General features: G+C 38.2%; 1 protein-coding gene across 1 annotated transcript in view; it reads left to right on the forward strand.

Moving 5' to 3' along the window:
• Positions 1-14,046, forward strand: part of LOC114642871 (nectin-3-like) — a 513,459-nt gene that overhangs the window by 283,213 nt on the left and 216,200 nt on the right. The gene's annotated exons all lie outside the window — the stretch shown is intronic.

Genomic DNA, 14,046 nt, shown 5'->3' on the forward strand with positions numbered 1-14,046 from the left:
AAGGGGGGTGAATGCTTATGCTATTAAATGTGCCATGTTTTACATTTGTAATTAAATTAGACCACTTTGTAGATATCTGTTTTCACTTTGGTGTTAAGGTGTCTTTTTCTGCTGAACATAGTCGAAAAAATGAAATCCATTGGGATTGAATGTTGTATAAAAATAAAATAAGAAAACTTCTAAAGACAGTGAATACTTTCTATATGCATTGTAGGTCATCTGGTTGGATGTCATAATGACAGATTTGTCCGAGCGCACAATTGCAGATCCAAGTACGCTGAAGACACCTGCAGCCATACGTCATGTGGAGACACTGCAAGTAGTGTTCATGGATTGTGCACTCTGTCTTGGTTCTTAATTAAAGATTACATTGAATTTTCTCATGAAAATAAAAAGCAAATTAAATAAATGTACACATCTACTGCATTACTCAAAACACAATGTATCACATGAAGTGCAATTTTCGGTTGAGTTTATTTCTAATCTTTATTTTATAAAATGAAAGGGGTTGAGGCCTAAGCATTGCCTTTTGAGAGGGCAGTTGTGTGATATGAGATGCTTGAAACTTGATTTTTTTTTTTTTTTTTTATAGCACATGAAGAAACCATTAGGACATGTAAATAAATTGACCTTGAGCAACATATGAATAAAGGGACCAGATACAGGTGAATACACATCAGAAAAGAGATGCGTATATTTAAAAAAGGACGGAGTGGTGGCTCTGAGGCTAAGGATCTGCGCTGGTATCCCGAAGGTTGCCGGTTCGAATCCCCGTCACTTCCAAAAAGTGATCCTACTCTGCTGGGCCCTTGAGCAAGGCCCCTAACCTTCAATTTCTCCAGGGGTGCTGTACAATGGCTGACCCTGTGCTCTGACCCCAAGGGGTATGCGAAAACTAACGAATTCCTAATACAAGAAATTGTATAAGGCGAAATAAAGAACAAAAAATAAATGAATAAAGATGCTCTTCTGTGTTGAGTGCCTGCTAAGATGAAAGTAAATGCAATTAGACAAAAAAAGCCCTAACAAATCAGAGCAAATTAACATATACAATATTAAGTACATGTGCTTAGGCAGGCAGTGTGGTGCATTGGTTAAGGTTTTGGACTTCAAACCCTGTGGCTGTGGGTTCAAATCCTGCTACCAAGTGACTTGACCTACCTGTGCTCCAAAAGAAGTGTAACCAAGTGTATCTCAAATGTTGTAAGTTGCTTTGGATGAAGGCATCAGGCAAATAAGTAAATGTAAGTACATACCTCTGCTATTACCAAACAAAGAACAAAAGAGAAGACAGGAAGAGACTCGCTTTCCTACCCTCTTCAAGCTACTAGGCAAAAGTCTGAAGTGATTGTTTCTGTCAATCAGAATTCTCCTTTAATTTTGCATATGACACGTGTGTATGCCACCTTCTGTCATTCCTGACACCTTTAATTCTCTGCCAGTTGCACTTCAAGGATGTTCATGATATATTAAGTTGAACAAGCCTCAATCCTAGACAGAATCAGTTCTGTAACATCTGTCTGGATGAGAGAAGTGGATTGTCCTGCGAGGGAGCTGAAATGGAAAGAGCCGGCCTGTTACCTTTGAAATGCCTAGTTAAGTCACTGTACATATTAGTCACTGTAATGAAAATACAGTTTGGCTGTAACTATTTGCTTAAATGCCAATTTGTTAAGAGATTTTGTCATTAGTGTGGGCAAAATTTTAACTCTAATTATTTTAACATATATAAATTAAAGATAGAGTGAGAAGCTCAGTTATCCGGGAGGGGTTCAGAGTAGAGCCGCTGCTCCTGCACATCGAAAGGAGTCAGATGAGGTGGCTCGGGCATCTGATCAGGATGCCTCCTGGACGCCTTCCTGGTGAGGTGCTCCAGGCATGTCGGGGAAGACCCAGGACACGCTGGAGGGACTATGTTTCTCAGCTGGCATGGAAACGCCTCGGGCTTCCCCCAGAAGAGCTAGAAGAAGTGGCCGGGGAGAGGGAAGTCTGGGCATCTCTGCTCAAGCTGCTGCCCCTGCGACCCGATCTCGGATAAGCAGAAGAGGATGGATGGATGGATGGATGGATAAATAATGAGATTCAAAATCAAAACAAAAAATAGATTATGCTGTTTGTATTATTAAACTTTTCATGTTTTGTTCCCTTTAAAGCAGCTAAGAACCTTTTAGGCTCTTTTAAACCTTTCCATGAGGGCTTATTAAAAATACATTTCATTAAAGCTACTACATTACAACCAATCACAACAATGTAGATGTTTACTACATCTCATTAAAGTTAATACATTTTAATTCACTTTAATTCAGAAAAATTCATTTCAGGGTATTAAGCGGAAAAATTTGCCCAGTTTGTTCTCAGCGCTACAAGAAATGAGCAGTCATGTTTGAAAAATGTGCAGAGAAGAACCACCAGGGTACCCTAGGACTAAAGGGCATGCCCACCAGACTAAAGCAGTTAATTCTCTGCAAAGGAAGAGTGAACTTTATAAATATTAATTTATTTATTAGTCCTTATGTTACATTTATTATTGAGGGTTGGGGAGCTGGAACGTTTTATGCTCTAATGACTACTTTGCAGATTGAACATAGTAGATTATTTTTGTAGTGGTAATTAGCCAAAAAATAACTTTTTTTTTTTTTTAAATGTTGTGTTTGCAATTAAAGCTGTTATCTTTCTGTGTGCTTTTCTGACTTTTGTCTATCAGCTGGAGCAGATTGCAGTAGTGAAAACTAACTGCCAAGATTATTACTGCAAGCTAAACATGCTTGCTTGATGTGCTATGTGACCCCTGTCGTTGTAGCCCACTCTATGTCTTGTCTGTAGGTTAGCCCTACACGTGGAGCAAGATTTCCTAATAAGTTTGTTCAGGCATTTTGCTTCGTTTGAACTTAAGTTACATTCCCAGGAGACAACAGTGTAGAGCAGCACACTGGCTACTATAAACTGGCAAAACATTTCAAATCAAAAGACCTGAGTCTCCTCAGGAAGTACAGTCCGCTCTGGCTCTTCTTTGTACAACACTACTGCGTTGTCAGACCAGTCCAGTTTGCAGTTATGTGAACCTCCAGGTACTTCCATATCCTCCCCCTGAAAACTGACTTGTCTCAGAGGCTCTTTGGCACAGGGATAATTGTTGCCCTCTTGAAGCAGACCATGGCCACAGATTTTCTCCAATGACATATTAAAGCATGTCATTGATGATGTCAATTAATTGACTTGGATGGGTTACTTAAACACACTCTGATATTCCATCCAAATTGAATGGCATATGTACATTAACTCATTTAATAGTCCTCAGTATAATTTAAAGTAGAACTCTTGTTGCAATTGTATTAGGCTTTATGATACTGCTTCAGCAATGGGATTACAGTGATCCCTCGCTATATCGCGCTTCGCCTTTCGCGGCTTCACTCCATCGCGGATTTTATATGTAAGCATATCTATAATAATAAAAGGCAAAGCCCTCACTGACTGACTGACTGACTCACTCACTGACTGACTCATCACTAATTCTCCAACTTCCCGTGTAGGTGGAAGGCTGAAATTTGGCAGGCTCATTCCTTACAGCTTACTTACAAAAGTTAGGCAGGTTTCATTTCGAAATTCAAAGCGTAATGGTCATAACTGGAACATATTTTTTGTCCATACACTGTAATGGAGGAGGCGGAGTCATGTATCGCGTCATCACGCCTCCTACGTAATCACGTGAACTAAAAACAAGGAAGAGATTTACAGCACGAGTCACACGCGGGAACGAAGGTAAATGACGTTAATTTTTGACTGTCTTTTAATACTGTGTAAGCATACATATTAACACATGTGCAATTAAACGTGTGCATTTACGGGGTGATTTCTCAGGCTTAAAAGCTCACCTTTTATCAAACGCGGGAACAAAGGTAACTGACGTTGTTCACTGTCTTTTAATACTGTGTAACCATACATATTAACACGTGCAATTAAACGTGTGCATTTACGGGGTGATTTCTCAGGCTTAAAAGCTCGCCTTTTACTAAAAAGGTAAATGCAAAACTATTTTCAATCAGTTTATTGAAACGCTCCCGTTAAGGATTGCAATAACATATTCGCGAGATAAAAGAACGAAGTAGGGGGAAATGGAGGAACAGCCGCAAACAGCGAAGAGCAAAAAATTAATTAAACAATTGAGAACGGAGCGAGTTAAGCATACAAGCATGTTCATAAGGGAAACAAAGCACGGTGTAAAATGTAAGTTTAAATTAAGTTTATACAAACGCTCCCGCTGCGGATTGCAATAACATATTCGCGAGATAAAAGTTTAATGAGAAGACACGAGGTATAAACGAACCACACGCCGTGGCGCAACGTTAGGGGCAACAGTTTCAACCATTCTATGATCTGCTTCTCGCAACTGAAAGACGGCACATGGCGGATGTTAGCCGACTTGCTGACCGCAACGTTAGGGGCTTCAACTATGGCGCTGACGCCACATCTCAGTGCCAACACTTTGCAGACTGTACTTAAAAGACACGCCCTCCTCACTGGACAGTTAAAAACACCAATCAAACTAACGATGACATCAAGTATTACCCAATCAAAAGTAGGAAAGGAGGCATCTTCATAAAATGCGTGTGGGATGATTTGCATGAGACGCTGCTTTAAAAAAAAAATGATAAAAAAAATACGGGATAAATCCCGTCCAGTATTGATTCAAAACGGGACGCGCAATTTATGTGAATGTATGTATGTATATATCTATGTCTATATATATATATATGTAGATATGTAAATTTGTATATGTATATATATGTTTATGTGGATGTGTATATACGTATGTATATGTACATATGTGTATATGTAGATATGTATATATATATGTATATATATGTTTATGTGTGTGTGTGTGCATATTATATATATAAAAGACAGCAACACTCATAACATATATATATAATATATGTATATATATATATATATATAATATATGTGTATATATATATATATATATATATATATAATATATAAATATATATATATATATATAATATATGTATGTATATATATATATATATATATATATATGACAGCAACACTCATAACAATGACAACACAATTACATTGACAATCATGTTACGTTATTTTTAAAATGTTTCCTTTACTTTTTCATAACCTCTTTAACACACTACTTCTCCGCTGCGAAGCGCGGGTATTTTGCTAGTTTAAATATATATCGCGGATTTTTTTGCTGGTTCGCGGATTTCTGCGGACAATGGGTCTTTTAATTTCTGGTACATGCTTCCTCAGTTGGTTTGCCCAGTTGATTTCATACAAGGGACGCTATTGGCAGATGGCTGAGAAGCTAGATTGCTTACTTTTCTCTCTCTCTTGCGCTGACTATCTGTGATCCTGACGTATGGGGATTGAGCAGGGGGGCTGTTCGCACACCTAGACGATACGGACGCTCGTCTAAAAATGCTGAAAGATTATCTTCACGTTGCTATCTTTTGTGCAGCTGCTTCCTGAAATGACATGCTGCACAGTGCTTCGCATACTTAAAAGCTCGAAGGGCACGTATTGATTTTTGACTGAAAAACAAACTCTGTCTCTCTCTCTCTCTCTCTCTCTCTCTCTCTCCCTGCTCCTGACGAGGGGGTGTGAGCTGCCGCCTTCAACAGTTTTGTGCTGCGGTGCTTCGCATACTTAAAAGCCAAAGAGCCCTATTGATTTGTTTGCTAGAGATTGTTTTCTCTATCTATGTGACATTCTGTGCTCCTGACACGCACTCCTTTGAAGAGGAAGATATGTTTGCATTCTTTTAATTGTGAGACGGAACTGTCATCTCTGTCTTGTCATGGAGCACAGTTTAAACTTTTGAAAAAGAGACAAATGTTTGTTTGCAGTGTTTGAATAACGTTCCTGTCTCTCTACAACCTCCTCTGTTTCTGCGCAAATCTGTGACCCAAGCATAACAATATAAAAATAACCATATAAACATATGGTTTCTACTTCGCGGATTTTCTTATTTCGCGGGTGGCTCTGGAACGCAACCCCCGCGATGGAGGAGGGATTACTGTATTCTATAGCTGGCCTGGAAACACTATGTTATGCAGTGTTCCCCCATGATGCACTTAGGCTGATGATGAGTGATTGTAGCATTGCCTGAGTAATGGTGCAGGTACAATACTTAATAAATGAGATGTTACAAAAGCTGGGCTTCTAGTCAGAAGGAGTGGAAATGTCTGTTGTAGCCTAAAAGAAAGACGTCCCTGATAACGGGCTTAAGTTTTTAATTTAAAAAAAAAAACAAAAAAAAAACAAATGATACCTTACTGATGTAGTCTGTGTCCAAATTATGGGTTTTAAAGGGATAAAACCCTGGGGGGAGTGTTTCAGGAACCTCCAAAAAGACACAACAGTGATGTCTATGAGCAAGTTGCTGGAACCCTAGTAGTGCTTTTGAATTAAAGGAGTTTTGCAAGGAAGGGCGGGCCATACAGTAATTCTTCCACTGTAATGTGGTACACTACTATTGAATTACAGGAAGCATGTGGTTGCAGCTAAAGATGGTGTAACCAGTTACTAAGTGTAAGGAGACAGCAGCTTTTTCATACAGTGCCAACTGGTGTTGGATAATTTTGCTAACAAGATAAATAAGTATGAAAAAGTGTTGTTTTTTTTTACATTCAGTGCAATAATAGGTGAAATTAGGAAGGCATGATACACAGCCAGACTATTTTTCTCCAAGGGGAAATCAAGATTTGATAAATCAAGAAAAATGTAAGTAGTATACCAAACAACAACAAAACACACACACACACTTCTGGCTTGGATAATGATAAGATATATGTGGCTGAAGCTGGCCCATAAGCTGAATTATTACAATAAAAGCATTTCTAGTCAAAAAGTCTGCCTTTTTCTTCTACTTTACAGTTGTATCTGTCTTCCTACTGCTTTACTGCTAGTATTCACTTGTCCTGGATGTGTTTGGTGATCCCCAAGGCTCAAATTCAATTTTGCCTGCTTCTCTCACAGGAAGAGCTTTTATAACTTACTGCCAAGTACAATGGTGTCCGGTTTGTACAGTTAGTTTTCCCCAAACCCACCTCCATTTTTTCCTGCATCACTCAGGCAATAAAGCATATCTGCTTCTTGCATTTCCAGTCCCCTGCTAGACATGAAATAACGCCTTCCTCGGCTTACTCCAGTCCCTATGGCAACTGTCTCTCTATTGCCTGAAAACATACTGAGGGGATCTGCCGACAAGCAGACTGCTACCTTTTTTATCTTCAGCTCAATTTAGAAGAAAAGCTCTTTAGACATTTCTTGTTTTCTAGTTTCTTATTATCGTTATGTTAAAGTGTACTCATTTTTAAATATAACAGAGTGAATATTTTCATATTTCAGGAAAAAAATTGCACAACTGATGTTTACAAAGGATGATTATAATAATCGCACAATATTTATCAAAATGCTTGCTGTCAGACTTATTCTGTCCTTGGGAGCACTGAATGGCCTTTGTTGCTTCTTTCCTAAGGCTATAGATAAAAACTTTTAACTTATTTTACAGCAGAGATGCACACTTCATACAAAACACTAATGCTTCCAAGCTCCACAGCCATAAATGACATGACTGATGGAAAATGCAGAAGTATCATAAAGAGTTTTTGACTTGAAGTATAGTTAAATCAGGCCTACTGTGAATGTCACGGGAATTGACAATGTGAAGGCTCAGAAGCATCAAAAGGACACATTCAGGTGGCATCCTGTCTAGCCTGAAGTAACCTGGCAAAGAAAATGGAAACAAATGTCACAGATTTAAATGTGAGACAGTAGGCTGGAAATAAAGAAATGCTTTTTTGTGTTCAGCTTGCTATTTGCTAGTTGTATCTAAAAACCTGGCCATCTCTCTAGCTGTCTAAATAAAGGAAGAAAAAAAACTACCTTTTGGACTTTTTATTAGGTTTCTGCTTATTTTTTGATTTTACTTCCAAGTTAACACTCAATATTAGACTGTTATGATAAAAGCAAATGGAATGGGAGAATGAAGAGTAAAGGTATAACAGAGTCCACATAAAACAAAAATTCACAGAAGCTGTTATGGTGGCAGTATTGCTCTGTATTTATAACTGGACTCGATATTAAGTAAATGTACCGTGGGACTGTTATAGCCAATTGTAGTCTCTTCAAACGTATTATATTTATTTATTTCATAGTTTAATTAAGTATGGTTACAATTCATAATTACAACTGTTCCATATTTCTTCAGCTTGAGCCCTGGCAGATAAAGTGATTTGCTCAAGGTCGCCATGTTATACTTGTGTAAGAACGGAACCTTTACTTTCAGATTTTCAGACCAAAGCTTTTACCCATAAACCATACTGTCCAAACGGTTAATTAATGGCTAATTCATGTCTAAATATGACCTTTCCTGCATTTCATGTGTTGTGTTCTAAGTGTTACTTGTTAAGCTACAGTGGGTTGGTTCTTTATAGTTGCCTAACACATTAAAACACCTTAAATATTCTCTTATATACTTTAGGACTTTTGACACAGTTATATCAAAAATAATGCTGAAAGAACACAGGTGTGTTCATCGGAGTTTTATACACAACGGTTACTTTATTCTGTGTCATGACATTAAAAACTGACCACTTACTATTGCTCGAGCAGATTCAAATATGTTAGCAGTCTCAAAATGGAAAGACAGAACTTAACTTACCACAGTAAAGCAAATAGCAATTGAATACAAAAACCTGCAAACACTTTCAGGAAATGTCTTCCTTCATCATTTGTGTGCCAGAATGATCCATCTTGAGGCATTTATCCATCCATCCATTTTCCAACCCGCTGAATCCGAACACAGGGTCACAGGGGTCTGCTGGAGCCAATCCCAGCCAACACAGGGCACAAGGCAGGAACCAATCCCGGGCAGGGCGCCAACCCACCGCAGTCTTGAGGCATTTAGTTTTTCCTAATTAATTCAGATTAGATTAGACTTTCCCCTGTCTCCAACTGGCTATCTCTTATCCCTTCATCACCCAACAGCTAATTTGTGGTGAGTGTACTGGCACAAAATGGATGTCATTGCATCATCCAGATGGAGGCTGCACATCAGTGGTGGTTGAAGTGGCACCCCACTCACTATGTAAAAGACTGAGTAGTTAGAAAAGCACTATATAAATGTAAAGTAATATACTAGTGAGACTTGGCACAAAGGTAATTGGTGTTAACTACCTTGTAATGAAAGTTGCAGCACCCTTTCAGCAACCCCTTTTATCACCTATGTGACTGCTTCACACATTTTTTCTAGCTCCAGTCCTAGCAGTACGAAACACCATATAGCCAGGACATGACAAACAACAGGTCCATGTTCTCATAAGTGCAGTGTTCCAGCTGTTGTAAAGTTTGTTTCCCACATGCTTTATGTTCTCATGGTTATATTGGTATTAAGATTACATCCTGGATTTGTACAGGCACAAATAGCGCCTATACCCTTAAAACAATGCATCTTCACCCAATTTCTAGAGTGTGGAATGCTGTGATTTTTATATGTATTTTCCATTTAGATATTAGGGTGTTTCCTAAAGAAAGCTACTATGTTTGAAAGGTGAACTTCAAATAACCTTCTTATGAAACTTCAACATTTTGATTCAAGAGAATGCTCTTCATTTTATCAAAGTAATTAAGTCTAACATTTTTCTTGTTGTAGAATATATATTCCGAATATCATTTGATATTACTTTGTACCTAAGGAAGTATCATTTTGAATACAATAATCCATAAAATGTTTTATTATCCAGCTAATTATTGTAATCATTGCTTGTAATGGTACTTACAGTCTATTTTAAGCACATGATGATCACTTTTGAACTGGTTATACCAAACTCAGCAAAGAATCAGTTATCTCATTAAAAAGCATAGACTTGTGATATAGAGAAGACAGTGGAGACTGGATTATGACACAGTGTGGTCCAATTGGAATGCAGTGCTCTCATAAGAGGATCTTCACACTTCTAGATCAAAAGCAAAAATGTACTCACTGCCGTGGGGTTCTGTAGATGCTTGATTGGCATGTAATACTTTTTTTTTTTTTTATTTAAAGAAAATAACATTCCATACAATCAAGTCTAACTTATGCAAACAGATAACATTACATACAATCAAGTTGAACTTAATAAAATATAATTCAACCCCCACCCGAACATATAATCATTTCTGTTAGAAAATTATGTTGAAGAGTCAGGAGTCATTAAATTTGAGATGCTATATTTTCTAAACCCTAGACCTAAAATGCAAGGGTTATATGGATAATTAAAAGCATATTAACTTAATTCAGTCAACCTGTAAAGATATGAAAATGTGGCATGATGGTAAACCAGTTAATGCTTCTGACTCATAGATGCAGCTTCCTGGGTTCAAATCCAATGCAGCTTTTGTCATCTGTGTGAGATTTACTCCCCATGTCTACCAGATGTTTTTCCATCGCCCAAAGACACGGGTATTAGGTAAATTGACAACTCTGAACTGGCCTGGTCCAAGTCTGATTGCGAGTGTGGGTGCGTGGGTGTGGACCCAAGTGGCATTAATCAGATTTGAAAAGGTTAAATTAATCTTATAAAGATATGAATAAGAGATGGACTGCTCATTCTTCAGATCAGTTCAAAGAAACACTACAGATTTTCCACCAGCCAGTTTATTTTGTCTCACAGTTTCAGACAGTTCAAGTCTAGAAATGGGAAAACAAGAAGTCTGAATAACACTGGAATCTACTCACCACCAAACAATTATCTTCAAATTAGAAAGTCTGAGTTAGCATAAAGTGTCCTATATCGAGGTGTTCATAAGAAATGTAATGATTTACTTTTTGAGGTAGAAGTACACAATAAACAAGAATAGCTGCATCAGATACAATATATAAAACCTTAACATGCGTGCTTCAATGCAAATGTTTCAAGTCTAAATATTCCCAATTGTAATAGAAGTTTGTCATTTTTCATCTTCTGATAGTGATCCCTAGAGGGCTAGATCCCTATTAAAGCATCACAAATATCATATTCCTAATCACAGATTTTGAAAGAATTTAAAATGATACCCCACATTCTTATGTATGAAATCTGTCATTTTTAACTTTCTTGGAGGGCTAGTAACACTGGTAAAGAATCAGATATCCTCTAAATAGTATAAAATAACACTATAAATGTTATTTGTATTACCGATCCCCATTGTTTTAAACTTTTGTGAAAAGGAGTAAGTTTGACTTCATGTATCCCATTAGAGGGTGAACCCTTGAGATGAGAGATGGGACATGCAACATTTCAAGTCCTTCTAAACATATTTGTTGCAGACACCTATTGATTTACTCTTTATCATAAAGAGTGTAATTTCTTACACAAAATATGGTCCAGAAATGGCCTACAGATAAAGGTTTTTTGGTCTATAGGGTCAAAACTAAAGGAGAACCCCAAAAAAGGTCTACGTCTTGTATAACTGGACATTAGAATGAATAGAATTGTATAGGATATGTGGAGGTTCCCTTGTACCCATGAGTCAGGAGGCAGAGAACAAAAAAAGAAAAACTGAAATGATTTCAAAGTGTTCATTAGTAATTCTTATAAGCCTGCAGATACTGTGGCCCTATATGGACTAACCTGAACTGCCCTTATAAAATCAATTTGGAGTACTGGTGACTTCTAAAATTATTGTATGGGCTAAGTGACAAGCTAGTAGAAATAAGGCATTTCATTTAATGAGTCTGCAAAGTTGCACCCATCTTGTGTTTTCTTTACAAAAGTCACACAGGATTGACAAATCAGACACAGTGAGACAAATTGTGTCTAGTACAAGAACTGCAACAGCTGTCTGTGAACCAGGATTTGCTGGTTGACCAAGTCATTAGTATTTTATGATAATACGTTACGCATTTCAGATTCTCAAAAGAAGTCAATTCTAGTTGCCATATGCTATTGAGCATGGCACACAAACAGTATACTTCAAACCTTTAATTTTGCCTGTTTGACAGACTAAAGATAGACTGTGTTTACTCAGAGAAGCTGGTGTCTACACTTGCCAAATGCCTACAGAGCAGCAACAAGCTATCAGCTGGGCTGTCTGTTTTAACGAAGATGACTAACACAGAGGGGTCAAACTGTAGAATCTGGAAATGACTTCACAAGATGGTCTGAGTCAAATACAAGACAGCTGTCCAAAATGTGTTTTAACAAGTTATCCGAAGATTCTCCTTGAATGTTCAAAGTAAGGGTGGGGCAAACAAAAAGTTTTTTTTCCCTCTTTCCATCTCCTGAAGTTGCTAGCTCTAGTACAGGATCACGGAGGGCTGGTACCTACCATGGGAGCAGCAAGTGTACAGTAAGTGTATACCAATCATGTACATGGCACCAGTCAGTCACTGGGCAACTGACACAAGATATGTGTTTAGGGTGGTAACTCAGGAAAAACAGGGCACACAGGGGAATTCTCAATCATTCATATTTTTAGGTTTCCTATAGTTTTTCACTGCGGTGGGTTGGCACCCTGCCTGGGATTGGTTCCTGCCTTGTGCCCTGTGTTGGCTGGGATTGGCTCCAGCAGACCCCCGTGACCCTGTGTTCGGATTCAGCGGGTTGGAAAATGGATGGATGGATAGTTTTTCAAGTTTTCTTCAACAGTCCAAAGATATGCAGGTTAGGTAGGCTGGTCATGCTAAACTGAGCCTTGATATGTGTATGTTCACCCTGCAATGAGCTGGCACCCTTGTACAGAGATTGTTCTTGCCTTACGTCCCGTGCTTGCTGGGATAGCTTCCATCTTTCACATGAACATGCTCTGGATATACAAGTTTAGAAAATGGGTGGATGAATTGATAATATTTTTAAATCTGTTGAATCCAATTCAGGGTTACAAGATGCTGAAGCCTATCCTGGAAACACTGGGTGCAAAGCAGTAAGCATTTTTGGACTAGGAAACAGTTCATTGTTTTGCCAAATTTGGAATTGCCAGTAAACCTACCATGCATATCTTTGGTTTGTGGTAGGAAAACCACATAGATTCAGGAAGAACATGCAAGCCTGACACAGAAAGCAGCAGAGAGTAGGTTTCATACGCATGATGCTGATTTTGTAAGGCAGTTGCAACACCAACAGAGCTATTCTATCATTCAGTTTTTTCTGAATGTATTACCGAAATACTCATTTAAACAATTATTTCCCGTTAAATTAAGCCAGTCATTAGACATACTAAATATTTGTCTTTTTTTTTTAACCCTGTTCAGTCCATCAATATATAGTGTTTCATCATCTAGATTCTTTAGATACTAGATTATCAGTTTTCACCACTGAAAACTCCAGTCGTTCACCCACTACTACATCCATTTAAACCAGTTAAGGGTTATGGAGCCCAGGAAACTATCCTGACAGCATTACACAAAGGAACCAACCCTAGAGGAGACAGGCCATCACTTAAATACAATTTAAAAAATATATCTGAATGTGCATTCTGGCTGTATCTCTTATAATGGTGTAGGCTACTATTTTAATTTCATTTAAGTTTGTTCCTCCCTGCGTGGAATTTGCATGTTCTCCCCATGTCTGCGTGGGTTTCCTCCGGGTGCTCCGGTTTCCTCCCACAGTCCAAAGAAATGCAGGTTAGGTCGATTGCTGATTCTACATTGGCCCTAATGTGTGCTTGGTGTGTGGGTGTGTGTGTGTGTGTCCTGCGGTGGGTTGGCGCCCTGCCCAGGATTGGTTCCCTGCCTTGCGCCCTGTGTTGGCTGGGATTGGTTCCAGCAGACCCCCGTGACCCTGTGTTTGGATTCAGCGGGTTGGAAAATGGATGGATGGATAGATTTAAGTTTGTTAGGCCACACTTACCATTAGCGCAGTTTTTACTATATTTGGCATTATTTATAATGAACAAACATGTCTACATTGATTTTATCTGTACCAAGGACATAATTATTATTAGTTGACATTTGTACTTCCTTTGGCGGGACAAATGGCATTTTTAATGTTTAACTGAGAGAAGAGAACATAAACATAAAAATACATTAAGTAAAAGACATAATCATATAGCCAG

The sequence above is a fragment of the Erpetoichthys calabaricus genome, chromosome 4 (assembly GCF_900747795.2).
Source record: "Erpetoichthys calabaricus chromosome 4, fErpCal1.3, whole genome shotgun sequence".
NCBI classification, from domain to species: domain Eukaryota; kingdom Metazoa; phylum Chordata; class Cladistia; order Polypteriformes; family Polypteridae; genus Erpetoichthys; species Erpetoichthys calabaricus.